General features: G+C 43.4%; 1 long non-coding RNA gene across 1 annotated transcript in view; it reads left to right on the top strand.

The window, feature by feature from the left end:
* Positions 1–14,478, top strand: part of LOC135765263 (uncharacterized) — a 612,169-nt gene that overhangs the window by 428,018 nt on the left and 169,673 nt on the right. The window lies entirely within an intron of this gene.

Below are 14,478 nucleotides of genomic sequence, written 5' to 3' on the forward strand. Positions count from 1 at the left end.
CTTCAAAGTAATGCCACGCCCCCTCAATAAGCTCTTTTCAAAATAAAAGCTGGGCTCACTGCCATTTACCGTTGCCGGTGCTACAGCGCTGAAAGGCGGCCAGACCGCGTTATCGATATTATATTAATGATATTAAAGCATTTGTGTATAGCATGGCAAATATGTAGCATTAACGTGAACTAGAACAACCCCTCGTTTAAGTTATTATCAGTGCCTGACAATTCAGCCGAGGTCATTAAATCGTTAAAAACACTGCATGAAGCGGTTTTATCCTTAAAACATCAGTGTCTCTTCAACGAACATTTGCCGAGCGTCAGCGAGCCAGCTGGATGGAGTGGAGCTGCTAAGGTGACGCAGCTAAAATAAAGCAAGCGGGTGCAACGATAATATTGGATGTAACTTGCCGTAATTAACAAAAACATGAGCCTTATTTGACAGCAGCACTAATTGAACTATTTGACCATATGCATTTCATATACATACCGTGACCGGAATGCACTTACAAATCGCGCTGTTATTAGAAACATTTAACTGTTTCCAGACTGAGCATGGAGACAAGCACAAGCCGTTTATAGAAGCAGCTGCCTGTCAGCGTGTACGGAATGAAGTCAAAACGGTCTCGGTTTTTAGACCGGCAGTCTGCCTGTGCCATTCCACCCTAATCCGGACTGCAAATTACATGTTAATATTATATCCACCATTTACAATCCTTTCTTTAAGGTCTGTTCTGCTTTTAACAGCTCAAAGCTATTACTCTCTGTAGCTTTCGAGTCCGTTGTAGGCTACAGGTAAATTTTGTAGTTGTTTTAGTTAACTTTGCAGAGCATAGTCGGAAATGGTCCTGGCCTGGGTTTTCCTATAACGATTGAACTTAGCACTCAAGAGCGCTTTCTACAAGGTAAAACGATCGCTCGCAGCTGGGTTTTAAGTGCTACTAACGAGTCGCTATCCCTTTGTCAAGTGCTGAAATGTCACTTACTGAATGACTCGTAATTGTAGCAGAAGCTTGTTTAGGCTAATGATCTTCAGCCGATGTGCACTAATATTTTTTTAAATATTATTAATTATTTTTCAATGACTTATTTAATGTTTTAATAATTTGTGCATCATGAAATATTCTTTTTTCATATTTAGTTAGGACTCGTCCCACTGCGCAATGCCTTCTGCATTTTATAATATAGTTTAGATTTTTCTTTTTATTTGTTGTTTATTATCTATGTTTATTTATTATTATTTTTTTACTGTAGCATAGATTAATTATAGCAGCAATTGGTAGGAACCATTTATCAATTCGCTAGTACCAACTTTTACCAAAATTGTACCAAATACGTTTTCCTTCTTAATTAATTTATGTTTAGTCATTTAAATTTCATTTCTCGTTTGAATTTTAAATATATTATATTAAAGTAATTTAAACAAATAAACAAAGAAAAAAAAACCCCAATAAATAAATATAGCCTACATTTAAAACATTACATTATCGTTATTGCTGGAGTGCAATTTGCTGGTTGTCCTGCAGGTGACCTTGTAACACTGCTGTCTTACGATGCACTTATAAATTAACGATTACTCAGGGCCGGCCCTGGGCATAGGCGGAATAGGCAAATGCTAAGGGCGCCGCCGACCCCTTGGGGCGTCCGTGCGCCCAAATTATTATTTTTTTTAATATATGTATATAAACATTTAACTATAAATATTTATATATTTTATTATATAAATATTTTGCACAAGAAAACAGCAGTTATTAATGAATTATTAGTAGCATAGTATCTCGGAAGATCGTGCTTGTTAAATAGCTCTGTGGCTATACTGCACTGAAGCGGCAGTTTAAAATATAAACCCAGAATTCAGCGAACGTCAAGAACAAGAAAACGGAAACAACAATCAGACAGAGACGCGGAATTTACATAATGTTACACAGACCATGTTTAAATTTCAATGTTTCTGCACAGAAATACCAACTTGTTCACTTTGTTTGGTATTAATAAGCTGCGCATTGGAGTGCTGGCCGCGGTGCTGAAGACGCGCTCGGACGGAGTACTGGTGGCAGCACAGATATTTACGTGCAACCTATTGGAAACTATTATTCGTTATTATATAATTAATATTCGTTATTTTACTTTATTAATTCCTCTTAAGAAGAGTTCTGCAATTTTATTTCAATATTTCTCTTTATATAAATACTATTTTGTACTTAAATCTATAATTTCATTATTTTACTAACCCAACTAACTCATCTGGGCCCGGTTCCCCGATAACGTTCACTCTTAGCATGCTAAGAAGACTCAAAAAGATATATCTTACCAAAGTTGTTGATGTTCCTAAGTGTGTTCCCCGAAGTGTCTCTTAGGAAGCTTCTTAACACGCAGCCTCTAAGTTCGACGTACAATGGCGCTGTCCCAAGTGAAGGTGCTGAATTATTTGCGATCGATCACTCAGGGATCGATTTTCCACTTCACGCGAATGTGCATTACGTCGTTAAGAAAGACAACACGTTATATACAAATGGAACATTACTCAAATTATTCCAGTCACATTTATTTTAACATAATTTAAGTTATCCGTAAAATATAGACTATTAATTAAATGATCAAATTGTCAGTAATACGGGTAGACGAACCGGGTATCCCTCGCTATTTATCCACCCTCCTTATCCCATTGTGCCACTTGTGCCGCTTCTTGACAAGGGTTTTGACTTTAAAAAAATATGTAATACACTTTTATACGAATGTTAATGTACTTAACAATCAGAATTGATTGGCAAGCAGCTGCAGTATTTCTGTTTAATGCGGTATTGCTTACCATTAATGTTTTCAATAAAAAGCAACCTAGTTAGATAGAGAATATGGTCTGAGAAGATCTAGCAGCTCCATAATGAGTTGTCTTGGAAGGCGATTTTTTTATTTAGCCACGTCAGGCAAAATGTCAAAAGGTTTAAGGGTTGACGAATAAAAAATAGGCATGGACTAAACAGTTACGCGGCCGGTGTTGTGTGGAAGTCTGTTCCCCCTATGTTTCCCTTTAGTGTAGTGTTTTTATAGCATTTTTATCACATTATACGTTTATTCTTTATATACATTGAAAGTTTTAATGGTTACTGAGATGTATATGTGTGCATTTATGTAATGTATCTTGACTGTTCTTGATTGTAAGTCAATTATTTTTACAGTATAAATCATATTATATGTATAATATATATTTATTATGTTTGGAAACATAACAGTTTTAAAACAAACAGTAGAGAAAAAAAGAAAAGAAAAAGACAGGCTATATGTTAAAAGACATAAAACTGTCAAATATGAAATATTTAATAAATTGTATATTAGAATACATGATATTATTGCTTTTTAGTATAACCAATTGAAATCTTTAATCTTTCTAAATAAATTATAAATGTAACGTGAAGAAAACGCTATAAACATAGAGGGAACAGACTTCAATGAGGAACAAACACCGGCGCCGTCTTTGATTCATTAGTTCTGATACCAAATAAAGTCAACTGCATAAATAGCCCTGTATCCATTGCAAACATATTTTATTATAAGTCTTAAAAATGTCCATAACATAAAATCATTGTCAGCATACCATAGTTTGACTTGTACTGCGCTGCGCTGATTTCTAAAGACTGCGGCGATAGCGTTTTGCGCTTAAACAACGCTAAGAGAGAGCTTACGAATGGTCCAGACCAACCTTACGAAAGTGTGACTTACAGAAGATATACTTAGTGTACGAACATTTTGGGAATCGTGCCATAGAGTTAAGAGAGAGGTTAAGGAATAGGTTAAGAACTACTTAGCGATAAGAACGTTTTGGGGAACCGGGCCCTGGGCTTTCCGATAGGTTGCACGTAAGGGGAAAAGTATAGCTTTCTTCCCCTTGAGAAGAGTTCTGCACTTTTAAACTTAAAAAAATATATCTCTTTACAAAAAAACTTATTTTCTTCTATTTAAAAGCTGTAATTTCGTTATTTTACTAACCCAACTAATGACTCCTCCACTTTCCAATAGATTGCACGTAGATATCTGTGTATATGTGCCATCACGCGTCTTCAGCACCGCGGGGAGCAGCCAGCACTCCAATGTGCAGCTTATTAATACCAGACAAAGTTGGTATTTCTGTCCAGAAACATTGAAATTTATACATGGTCCGTGTAACGTAATATAAATCCCGCGTCTTGGCCTTATTGTTTTTTTCTTGTTCTTGACGTTCGCTGAATTCTGGGTTTATATTTTAAACTGCCGCTCCAGTGCAATAGCCACAAAGCTATTTAACAATGAGCACAATCTCCCGAGACACTACAACATGCTACTAATAATTCATTAATAAGAGCTGTTTTCTTGAACACAATTAAATATTTTAAGTTAAATGTACAGTGTTAAAACATGTAAAAAAGACAAGATTTTAACAATGTCAAGATCAAATGCCTGAGTAACAGGGTATTGTGTGTATGTGTTCGTGTGTGTTTCCAAAATATTTTCAAAATAAAGAAAAACAAGACAAAGCTGTGCAGTTTGTTTCTGTGTAAGTTATGAACAAAATGATTGGAACACAATTGTGATTCTGTGATTCTAAAGGGCACCAGGTGAAATCTTGCCTAGGGCAGCAAATTGGCCAGGGCCGGCCCTGCGATTACTCCAGAGCACTCGTAGATCTACGATGATTTTCGAGTGCTACTTAAGCTACAAAGCTTTTGGGAAACGGCCCATAATTCTAAAATGAATTTTAAGATTGTTTTTACGATCTACTTACTTAGCGATGCTTTTGGGAAACCCGGCCCTGCTCGTTTGGAATTTGCCTGGCGCACAGCTCTAGTCAGAAAGATTAAAAGGCGGGCTTTGTTTTTAAAAAAATTTAATGCATTTCTTTATATTACAATAATGAACAAGTCACCCATTTATCAAGTATCGATTCATTATTTTCACTTAATCCTTTTTGCTTTTTACAAAAAGTAGAATAGGCACGCATATTCTGCATTTAGCCAAAATTATGACTGTGGCATGAAGAAACTTTCCTATTTTAGTGAAAAATAAATAAGTTATTTTGCTATTATTACGTAGCATATATTGATGATTTTTAATAACAAATATGACCGTTTTAAACAAACTAAGTACACTGATAAAAATAATATGAAAAAAATTATACGCTGGATTTACTAAAAAAAAAAACAGTGCATCATTTTTACATATACTTTTTTAAAGTAAGTTTTACATTGAATTTAAGCCTTTGCAATTTAAGCAATTGCAATGTTTAAGTAAGTTTTACATGGAGAAGCAATTAGGCCTACTAAAAATTCCATGTAAAATTTACTTTAAAAAGTGGATGCAAAAATGATGCACTATATTTTTAAGTTAATACAGCCTATTATTTTTTATAATTATTTAATTTCCTTCTCACAAATTTTACATGATAAAATTTAGGAATTAACTAAATAATGTGTTAATCTAGAATTACTCACATTTTTGCATTATTTGTACTCAAAAATAATTTTTCGTGTTTTAACCTATTTTTTTATATAATTGACTAATTTTATTTAGTTAAATTTACTAAGCCACAAAACATTTTTTACAGTGTAAAATAAGAAAAACGAAGTAGGTAAAACCGCATACCCAGCTAGACACTCAAATCGAGCTAGGCACTCATATCGAGTCAAAACAGTCTTGGCTTTTAGACCCGCAGTCTGCAATCCACCCTAACCCGGACTGCAGGTGACATGTTAAAATTATTCCACCCGTTACATCAAATCAGTAGTGGTTCAAGCATATGTGCCGAACCCCCCCCCCCCCCTCCCCTTCATTGTCCCCCAACCCTACCACCAGTGAATAAATAAATACATTAAATAAAAACAAGCACTTTAAACAAAAAGCACACAGAATTCTTTTTTTGGTTTTTAACTGAATTCTAAACACTAAAGTTAATTCCTTAAAGTTAATTAAGGGTTAATCCCTAGTCCTCCCCTCGCGAGTTGTTTTTTGTTCAGGGCCTAAATGTGCATTGAAATATAGTTGAATGTATTTCATAAAATTAATAAAAGATATACAATTATAAATTATTGTTGAATTATCCCTTTTTCCAAGTATGTCATTATGCACAATGTATCAAACTTTGAAAATGAAACAAAAACAATAACTTAAAAGTCCTTTTAAAAGCAGTAGTTATTAATGACATAACTGTATATACTGTACATTGTATATTTTGCACGTTTCTCATCCTCTATTTAATTCTGCTTGACTGAAGGCTTCCGTTAGAACGTTTCTCGTTTGTCGTAAGGTTTTTGTACATTAAAGCTGTTGAGTTTCTCCCGCGGACTTTTCCCCCTCGCGCTCGGGCACGCTGTCTGCACGCTGTATATGAACTTGAACGCACCGCCTAAAGTCGAGGGCAGGGCGCACACTTCTAGTTCTAAACAGGTTAACTGAAAGCACAATGACATTAAATGAGCTGACGCCTATTTCGTTTTTTTTTTTTTTCGCAGACGCGCACAGCTCCAGTCAGGACATATTAGCCAGTTTTTTATATCAGTAGGTTCCAAACTATTGAAACCCCATACGTATTTACAAGACCTACATTTTTTATAGAAATATAGGGGAAAACACATTTTTTCCCTTTTAGTAGTTTTTTAACAAGTTTACTTAAATAATATTAAAATATAGGGCTGCACAATTATGGCAAAATCATAATTGTTTAGGCTACCGTATTTGCACTGAATTGGGGAATGATAAATTAGAAAAATCCAATGAATTTTCAAGGCTGCAGAGAACGTCTCGGTTACGGATGTAACCCTCGTTCCCTGAAGGAGGGAACGGAGACGTCACGTCGTGACCGACGAATTGGGAACTCGCTTAGAGAGACCAATCTGCTTCGAATACTACTAAAACGCCAATGAACTTGGCATTGAGATATTTGCATAATGCTGGCGCCGCCCCGCCAGGTGCGTATATAAGCAGCAGGTGCAAATAGGGAAATTAGCTTCTTATTCGCTGAGAAAGCCGGAAGTGTGACCGGCCGTAACAGCAGGTGGCAGCACCTGTGGCGACGGGACGTGACGTCTCCGTTCCCTCCTTCAGGGAACGAGGGTTACATCCGTAACCGAGACGTTCCCTTTCAGTCGGTCACTACGACGTCACGTCGTGACCGACGAATTGGGAATCCCTATCAAAACGCCACTAGGGGCTGACCTCTTCCAGTGTCTGCGTAAAGCCCTCCGGTTCCACTTAAGGATAAGGAGAATTAGGTTTTAAGGCAGAAGGCCGGGCACTAGATGTTCCTTTAACCCCACAGAAGTGCCAGCGACTGGGAAGCGCCCTACCTGAGCGGGATAGGAACGCTGCGGAAGCCACCGCCCCTCTTAAGGGCTAATGGTGGGCGAAAGTCAACCGTAGTTGAGGTAAAATGACAGCCGTGGCTGTGTAAGCAAAGCAGTGCTCTGCTAAGGGAAACGTGGGCTAGTAGGATTAACCCCACGGAAAAATACTCACAAAGGAACCCGGTGGGACACAATGTGGAGCCCGAGCCAACACGTAGGTTCGCGAGGATGCAGCTAGTGAAGGCTGACAGCCAATGCTCCGCAACAAAGGCTGCCAAGGCAGCGGAGGAAGAGCAATTCAAACCATTACGCATTTTTGCTCTGAAGGCCTTCCATACTGACACAGTTATGAAGCATCAGTTGGAGGCTGCAAGCCGACCTGCGAGTCTGCTCTCCGTGCCCTCCCTGGTGAGGAAAGAACACGAGAGGATACAGGCTCGATACGAACACTGTAAAATCTAATGAACGTATTAGGTGTCGCCCAACCAGCAGCTCTACAGATGTCTGTTAGCGAGGAACCACGAGCTAGAGCCCAAGATGAGGCAACGCTCCGTGTGGAGTGCGCTCTCAAATTAAAGGGGCAAGGAATACCCTGAAGATTATAAGCCAGGGCGATAGTATCAACTATCCAATGAGACATCCTCTGCTTAGTGACAGCTTTCCCTTTCTGCTGGCCACCATAACAAACAAAGAGCTGGTCTGAGGTCCTGAGGCTTTGCGTGCGATCCACGTAGAGTCGCAGTGCGCGTACGGGGCACAACAAAGCCATGGTTGGGTCTGCGTCCTCCGGGGGCAGCGCTTGCAAGCTCACCACCTTATCTCTGAAAGGAGTAGTGGGAACTTTGGGCACGTAACCTGGTCTGGGCCTCAATGTTACGCTTGAGGCAGCAGGACCAAACTGAAGGCACGAGTCGTCAACAGAGAATGCATGTAAATCCCCTACTCTCTTCACTGAGGCCAATGCTAGCAGGGTCAGAGCTTCCATTGATAAAAGCTTCAGACTCGCAGACTGCAAAGGCTCGAACGGGGGGCCTGAAGGGCTTTCAGCACCATGGACAGGTCCCAAGGAGGAATAGAAGGAGGGCGCGAGGGGTTTAGCCTGCGAGCGCCTCTTATAGTGTAATAACCAAATCATGCTGGCCAACTGATCTGCCGTTGATAAGTGGGTGAGTGACGAGCAGAAATAGCGGCGATATCAACTTTAATGGCGAAGGGACAGCCTACCATCTAACCTACGTTGAAGATATAAAGCACAATGTTAATGGGGCATTCTCTGGGGTCCTCGCATTGCAAAGAGCACCGGGTGACGAAAAAGGTTTCATTAAGCGCGTAAGCCCGTCTTGTGGACGGTGCTCGAACCGCGTCGATGGTGTTAGATACCGTTTGCGATAAATCACCTAAACCTTGCGCGCGCTCAACGACCATACATGGAGATCCCACGGGTCGGGGCGCGAGTGCCAATGTGCCCCTTCCTAAGAAAGAAAGTCCTTCCTCAGGGGAATCCGCCAGGGAGGGCTGTCGCGAGGAGCATTAAATATGAAAAACCAATTCCCAGTCGTCCAGTACGGACGATTAATAAAAGGCTCTCCTCGTCCTGCCTGACTCTGCACAGTGTCTGTGCGATTAAGCTCACTGGAAGGAATGCGTATTTGCGCATCCCCCGAGGCCAGCTGTGTGCCAACGCATCCACGCCGAGGCTGCCCTCGGTTAGTGAATAAATAGGCGACAGTGGGTATCGTCCGGCGACGCAAACAGATCTATCTACGCACAACCGAACTTCTTCCAAATTAGCTGGACCGTCTGGGGGTGGAGTCGCCATTCGCCGGGGCGCGCAGCTCGAGAAGCGCGTCCGCTGCTGTATTGAGCGAGCCCGGAATGTGAATGGCACGAAGGGACCTCAGATGCTTCTGACTCCAAAGGAGGAGATGACGAGCGAGATGCGACAGGTGACGAGAGCGCAAAACCGCCTTAACGGTAAATAACGCAACAGTCGCAATGTTATTGGTGTCGGCTAATACATCCTTCCCTCGCATCTCCATAGCGGAGCGTACAAGTCCCAGATATACAGCGCACCGCTCGCGGCAGTTGGGGTGCTATGCACACCCCTGAGACTGCAAGCCCGTCATACGTGGCTGATCATCCCGTGCTGAGGGCATTGCAATATACAGAATGCCAGGAGACCCCTCAGGGGCATATCTTCTATCGGAAATGCCGGGTCTACCACGGGGAAAAATTTAAATGACACGCAGGTGCAATGTTTACACGGTGTATGTCGGTGTGCCACGCTCTCCTCGAGACTCGATCGTAAGCCAACGCTGAAGCGGTCTCATATGAAGCAGCTCGGGCGGCGTCACATTCGCAGCATGCTGTCATATGTCCAGGAGCTTCTGAAATTGTTTCAGAGGGACCGCGTACTTCCCTCGATTTAAACCGAGGCAAGTCAGAACTGACTGGTTGCGCGCTCTTGTTAAACACGCCAATTAGTCGATCGAGTCTTATTTCCATACTGAGAAAAAGGATCCTCTGCACGGGGCAAAGTTGCTCTTTCCCAGTCGACCTGAAGACTTAAACGAGCGAGATGCCAAAGCATTAACTCTCTGTGTTCGCACACGTCTGCCAAGAACGGGCTATTATAAGTCGACGTAGAAAAAAGCAGAATGCGAACAACGCTCTCTCTGATATTTTAAAGCCGTGACTAGCATATGGAGACACGGAGAGAGAGAGACAGCTCGAATGATGTACTTAGTATTAATATGCCCACCCCACGACGCAGAGCGAAAAACGGTCTAAAGCGAGGGGAGATGGACACATAAAGTACACGTCTTACAGGTCTAAGGCTGCAAACGATCTGAATATTGAAATACGAGCCTCGGCGTTATCGTCCAAAAGAACCCCTTTGTAGAGCCGGTGCGTAAATCAAATCGATCGTAACCCGCCGCGTATTTTGGGTACTATGAGATAAAGGCTGGAAAACCCTATCATCATCATCATCTCGGTAAGAGGGACCGGCTCGAACATCCTTCGCCAACAGGATATCGACTTTTGCACGCAGTACATGTGCATCGGACGCTTTCACTACAGTGAAACGAAAGCCCGAATTTTGGGTGTGCCGGATTCGTAACCGAGGCGGATTGTGCGTAAAACCCAACGAAACGGGCTGGGAACTGAAGCCAAGCACCCAGGCACCGTACGAGGAGAAATAACGACACTACCGAAGTACCCGCGGTGGGGCAGCGAAGCGAGACAGGTGGGACTGCCGGTGCGTCTGCTGTGACAGCATAAGCATCTACAGTATGTGTGTGTGACACTGACCTGAGCCCGCTGAGGGTGACGGTCGTCTGGTCTCCTCAGCGGAGAGCACAGACTCCGAAGAGGGTGCTGGTGGTCCCGTCTCGTCAGCGGAGAGCTGGAACTCCTCAGGACACCCGCTGGCGATAGAGGAGAGGGAGGAAGAGCACGTAAATGCCCGCTCACATCTCTCTCGATCCTCTGGAGACCTGGAGAAGGAATAGGAATGCACTCTTTTTGTGGTTTTGTGGGTGCCGGCTGAGAAGCCGGCGGAACAGAACAAAACGAAACCAAAGATTCTCCACCCGGCCCTCTACCGGTGGAGGGAGCGATGCCATCACCGTCTCCCGTAGAGTGATCCCATCCGTATCCAGGTCGCCCGTCTCAGGGCCGCTTCGATTTCCGTTTACCACGGGAAGCGGGTGGGGCGGGCGGGGCGGGCTGCCGACGGCTGTTCCCCCTCCGTGGCCTGGAAGATGTTCTAGTGGGGGGGGTGGAGGCAGCCGCCGCAGGGCGCCCTCGGCGAGGAGCAGACGGGGCCGCCGGCGCTGGAGGGCGAGATGCAGGTCGCTTGCGCCGGGGCATGATCTGAGCGATCGCCTCCGTCTGCTTCTGGGCGGCGGAGAACTGCTGGGCAAAAGACTCCACCGACTCACCGAAGAGACCAGCCTGGGACACGGGAGCGTCTAAGAACTTGTTCTTCTCCGCATCCGACATGTCCGCCAGACATAGCCATAAGTGGCGTTCCTGGACCACCATCGTGGACATGGCACGACCAATCGCCTGCGCTGTCACCTTCGTAGCGCGAAGAGCCAGATCAGTGGCAGCCCGGAGCTCCGAAAGGACAGGCGAGTCGTGTCCTCCCTCGTGCAGATCCCTCAAGGCCTTCGCTTGATGAACCTGCAGCAACGCCATTGCGTGCAGGGCTGAAGCCGCCTCTCCACATGCCTGGTGGGCAGCGCCCGTTAAACCGGAGGACTGTCTGCAGGCACGAGAGGGGAGGGTTGGGCGGTCCTTCCAAGAGGGAGCGTGTGCCGGACACAGTTGCATCGCGACAGCACGCTCCACGGGAGGGATCCCCGTATAACCCTTAGCGGCTCCGCTGGTGAGGGAGGTGAGGGGGGAGGGCTGAAACGGCCGTAATCTCGTGGAAAACGGCGACTTCCAGGTTCTAGTCAGCTCCTCGTGCACCTCGGGGAAGAAAGGCACCGGTGGAGAGGGTTGTGAAACCCGGGCAGCTCCAAAGAACCAATCATCCAGGCGGGACGGTTCGGGCTGAGGGGGGGGAACCCACTCTAACCCTACGGTCTCCGCCGCTCGAGCGAGCACGGCCACCATCTCTGGATCGAACTCCGGCGTCCCAACCCGACCAGAGGGAGGAAGGGCGTCGGGGTCCACGTCAGGGGGAGGAGGCCCACCCTCGGATGCTGCGGCGTCGGTGGACCCGGAGGGCGGCACGATGGATTCTAGAGACATCGTAGAACACGACGCTGAAGTCTCCATCGGCACATCAACCGGCTGTGGATGAGGAGGCTGGGAGCCTGAGGACGAATCCCCCGCTCGGCTCAGCACAGTGATGCGCAGGTCGTCCTTTGAGAGCTTCACAGCCGCACCGTGGCGGCGTTCAGCACTCGCATGACGAGGGTTGCGCTTTTCCCGGAGGAAAGACAACCGTCTGCGCAAATCCACAAGGGACATGCTCTCGCAGTGAGAACACTTACCCCCAGCGAACGCTGCCTCTGCGTGCTCGATGCCCAAACACGAAAGACAACGCTCGTGACCGTCCTTCGGACCCATGTATTTGCCGCACCCAAGATCGCACGGACGAAAAGCCATCCTGAAAAGGACGCTGATGTCCGGATATACGAGAGAGTGGCTGCCTTTAACAAGGCACAAAGCTCTCTCGTATCACTCTTTTAGGGAAATTCACTCAGATGCTTAGTTGATGAGCGCACAGGGAAAGGCAACGCACACACTAAACTCAAAAACAACAAACAGATGTAGAGCCGTGGAATAAGCGAAGCGTCCGCTGTGGTACTGCTAGTACAACCAACTTCAGCAATCAGATCCCAACAGAGTAGAGTAGCTTCTCAGTAGCAGATACTGCAGGCTTTCGAAGCGAATAAAAGCTAATTTCCCTATTTGCACCTGCTGCTTATATACGCACCTGGCGGGGCGGCGCCAGCATTATGCAAATATCTCAATGCCAAGTTCATTGGCGTTTTAGTAGTATTCGAAGCAGATTGGTCTCTCTAAGCGAGTTCCCAATTCGTCGGTCACGACGTGACGTCGTAGTGACCGACTGAAAGGGAACAGTATAGCAGATATGGCTACTGAGGATTTAATTATATTATTTTAATAGTCAGCGAGTCCCACTCCGGCCCTCATTTTGAGTGTCTAGCTTGGTGCACATTTTTACCGACTTTCTTTTTCTTATTTTGGTAAAAAATTAACAAGTTCTATTATTATGTAGCATACATTGATTTTTTTATAACAAATATGACTGACTTATTCATTGGCAAATGCAGAACAATGAGGAGAAAGCAAAGGTAGGCTACACGCCTTTCTCCCTTATATGATTAAAGGCTTAAATGTCATTTTTAAAACGAAAGCACATGCTTGTCAAATTTATGCTGGCTGGATAAATGCAGAATCAACAATATCTTATTTTTTTTTTTCGATTTATTTGTTCGTATTCATTGACCCTTTTTTTTCTTGTGCCAATTAGCACGATTTTCTTTTTCCTGTCACTCAGCACGAATTTCTATAGCCTATATTGTTTTCCATGAACACAAATACATATATCAAATACTGCCTGACGAAATTTTGTGACCGAGCCAGCATAAATTTGACAAGCATAAACAGTCCGCTTTCGGTTAAAATTTGTTTTTAAATTAAATACATTTTAAAATTACATTTAGCTTATGTTCCCCATGATTAATCTTCTCATCGCAAGGTAGAGGCGTTTCGCCTATGTTCTACATGTTCCTTGTTGTTCTGCATTTGCCAATAAATAAATAAATAGGCTACTTAGTTTGTTTAAAACTGTCATATTTGCTAGATAATAATAGCAAAAGAACTTATTTATTTATCACTAAAGGAAGGTTCCTTCAACGCCACAGTCATAATTTTGATTAAATTCAGAATATGCCTGCCTATTCTACTTTTTGTAAAATGCAAAAGGGATTAAGTGAAAATAATTAATCAATACTTGATAAATGGATAGCCTAATCAGTCCTGACTAGAGCTGTGTGCCAGTCACATTCCAAACGAACAGGGCTGGGTTTCCCGATAACGATTAAACTTAGCACTGAAGAGCGCTTTCTACGAGCTACTTAACGAACATTCGTTGTTCATTTACGTGCGTTTCCCAAAGATGCACGTATAACGATCGCTCGCAACTGGGTAATGCAATAATCCTTAATAATAAATAAACATAGATAATAAACAACAAATAAAAAGAAAAATCTAAACTATATTATAAAATGCAGAAGGCATTGCGCAGTGGGACGAGTCCTAACTAAATATGAAAAAATAATATTTCATGATGCACAAATTATTAAAACATTTAATAAGTCATTGAAAATAATTAATAATATTTTAAAAAATATTAGTGCACATCGGCTGAAGATCATTAGCCTAAACAAGCTTCTGCTACAATTACGAGTCATTCAGTAAGTGACATTTCAGCACTTGACAAAGGGATAGCGACTCGTTAGTAGCACTTAAAACCCAGCTGCGAGCGATCGTTTTACCTTGTAGAAAGCGCTCTTGAGTGCTAAATTCAATCGTTATAGGAAAACCCAGCCCAGGACCATTTCCGACAATAAAATTCTCTGCAAAGTTAACTAAAACAACTGCAAAATTTACCTGTAGCCTACAACGCT

The sequence above is a fragment of the Paramisgurnus dabryanus genome, chromosome 11, assembly GCF_030506205.2.
Source record: "Paramisgurnus dabryanus chromosome 11, PD_genome_1.1, whole genome shotgun sequence".
Taxonomy (NCBI): domain Eukaryota; kingdom Metazoa; phylum Chordata; class Actinopteri; order Cypriniformes; family Cobitidae; genus Paramisgurnus; species Paramisgurnus dabryanus.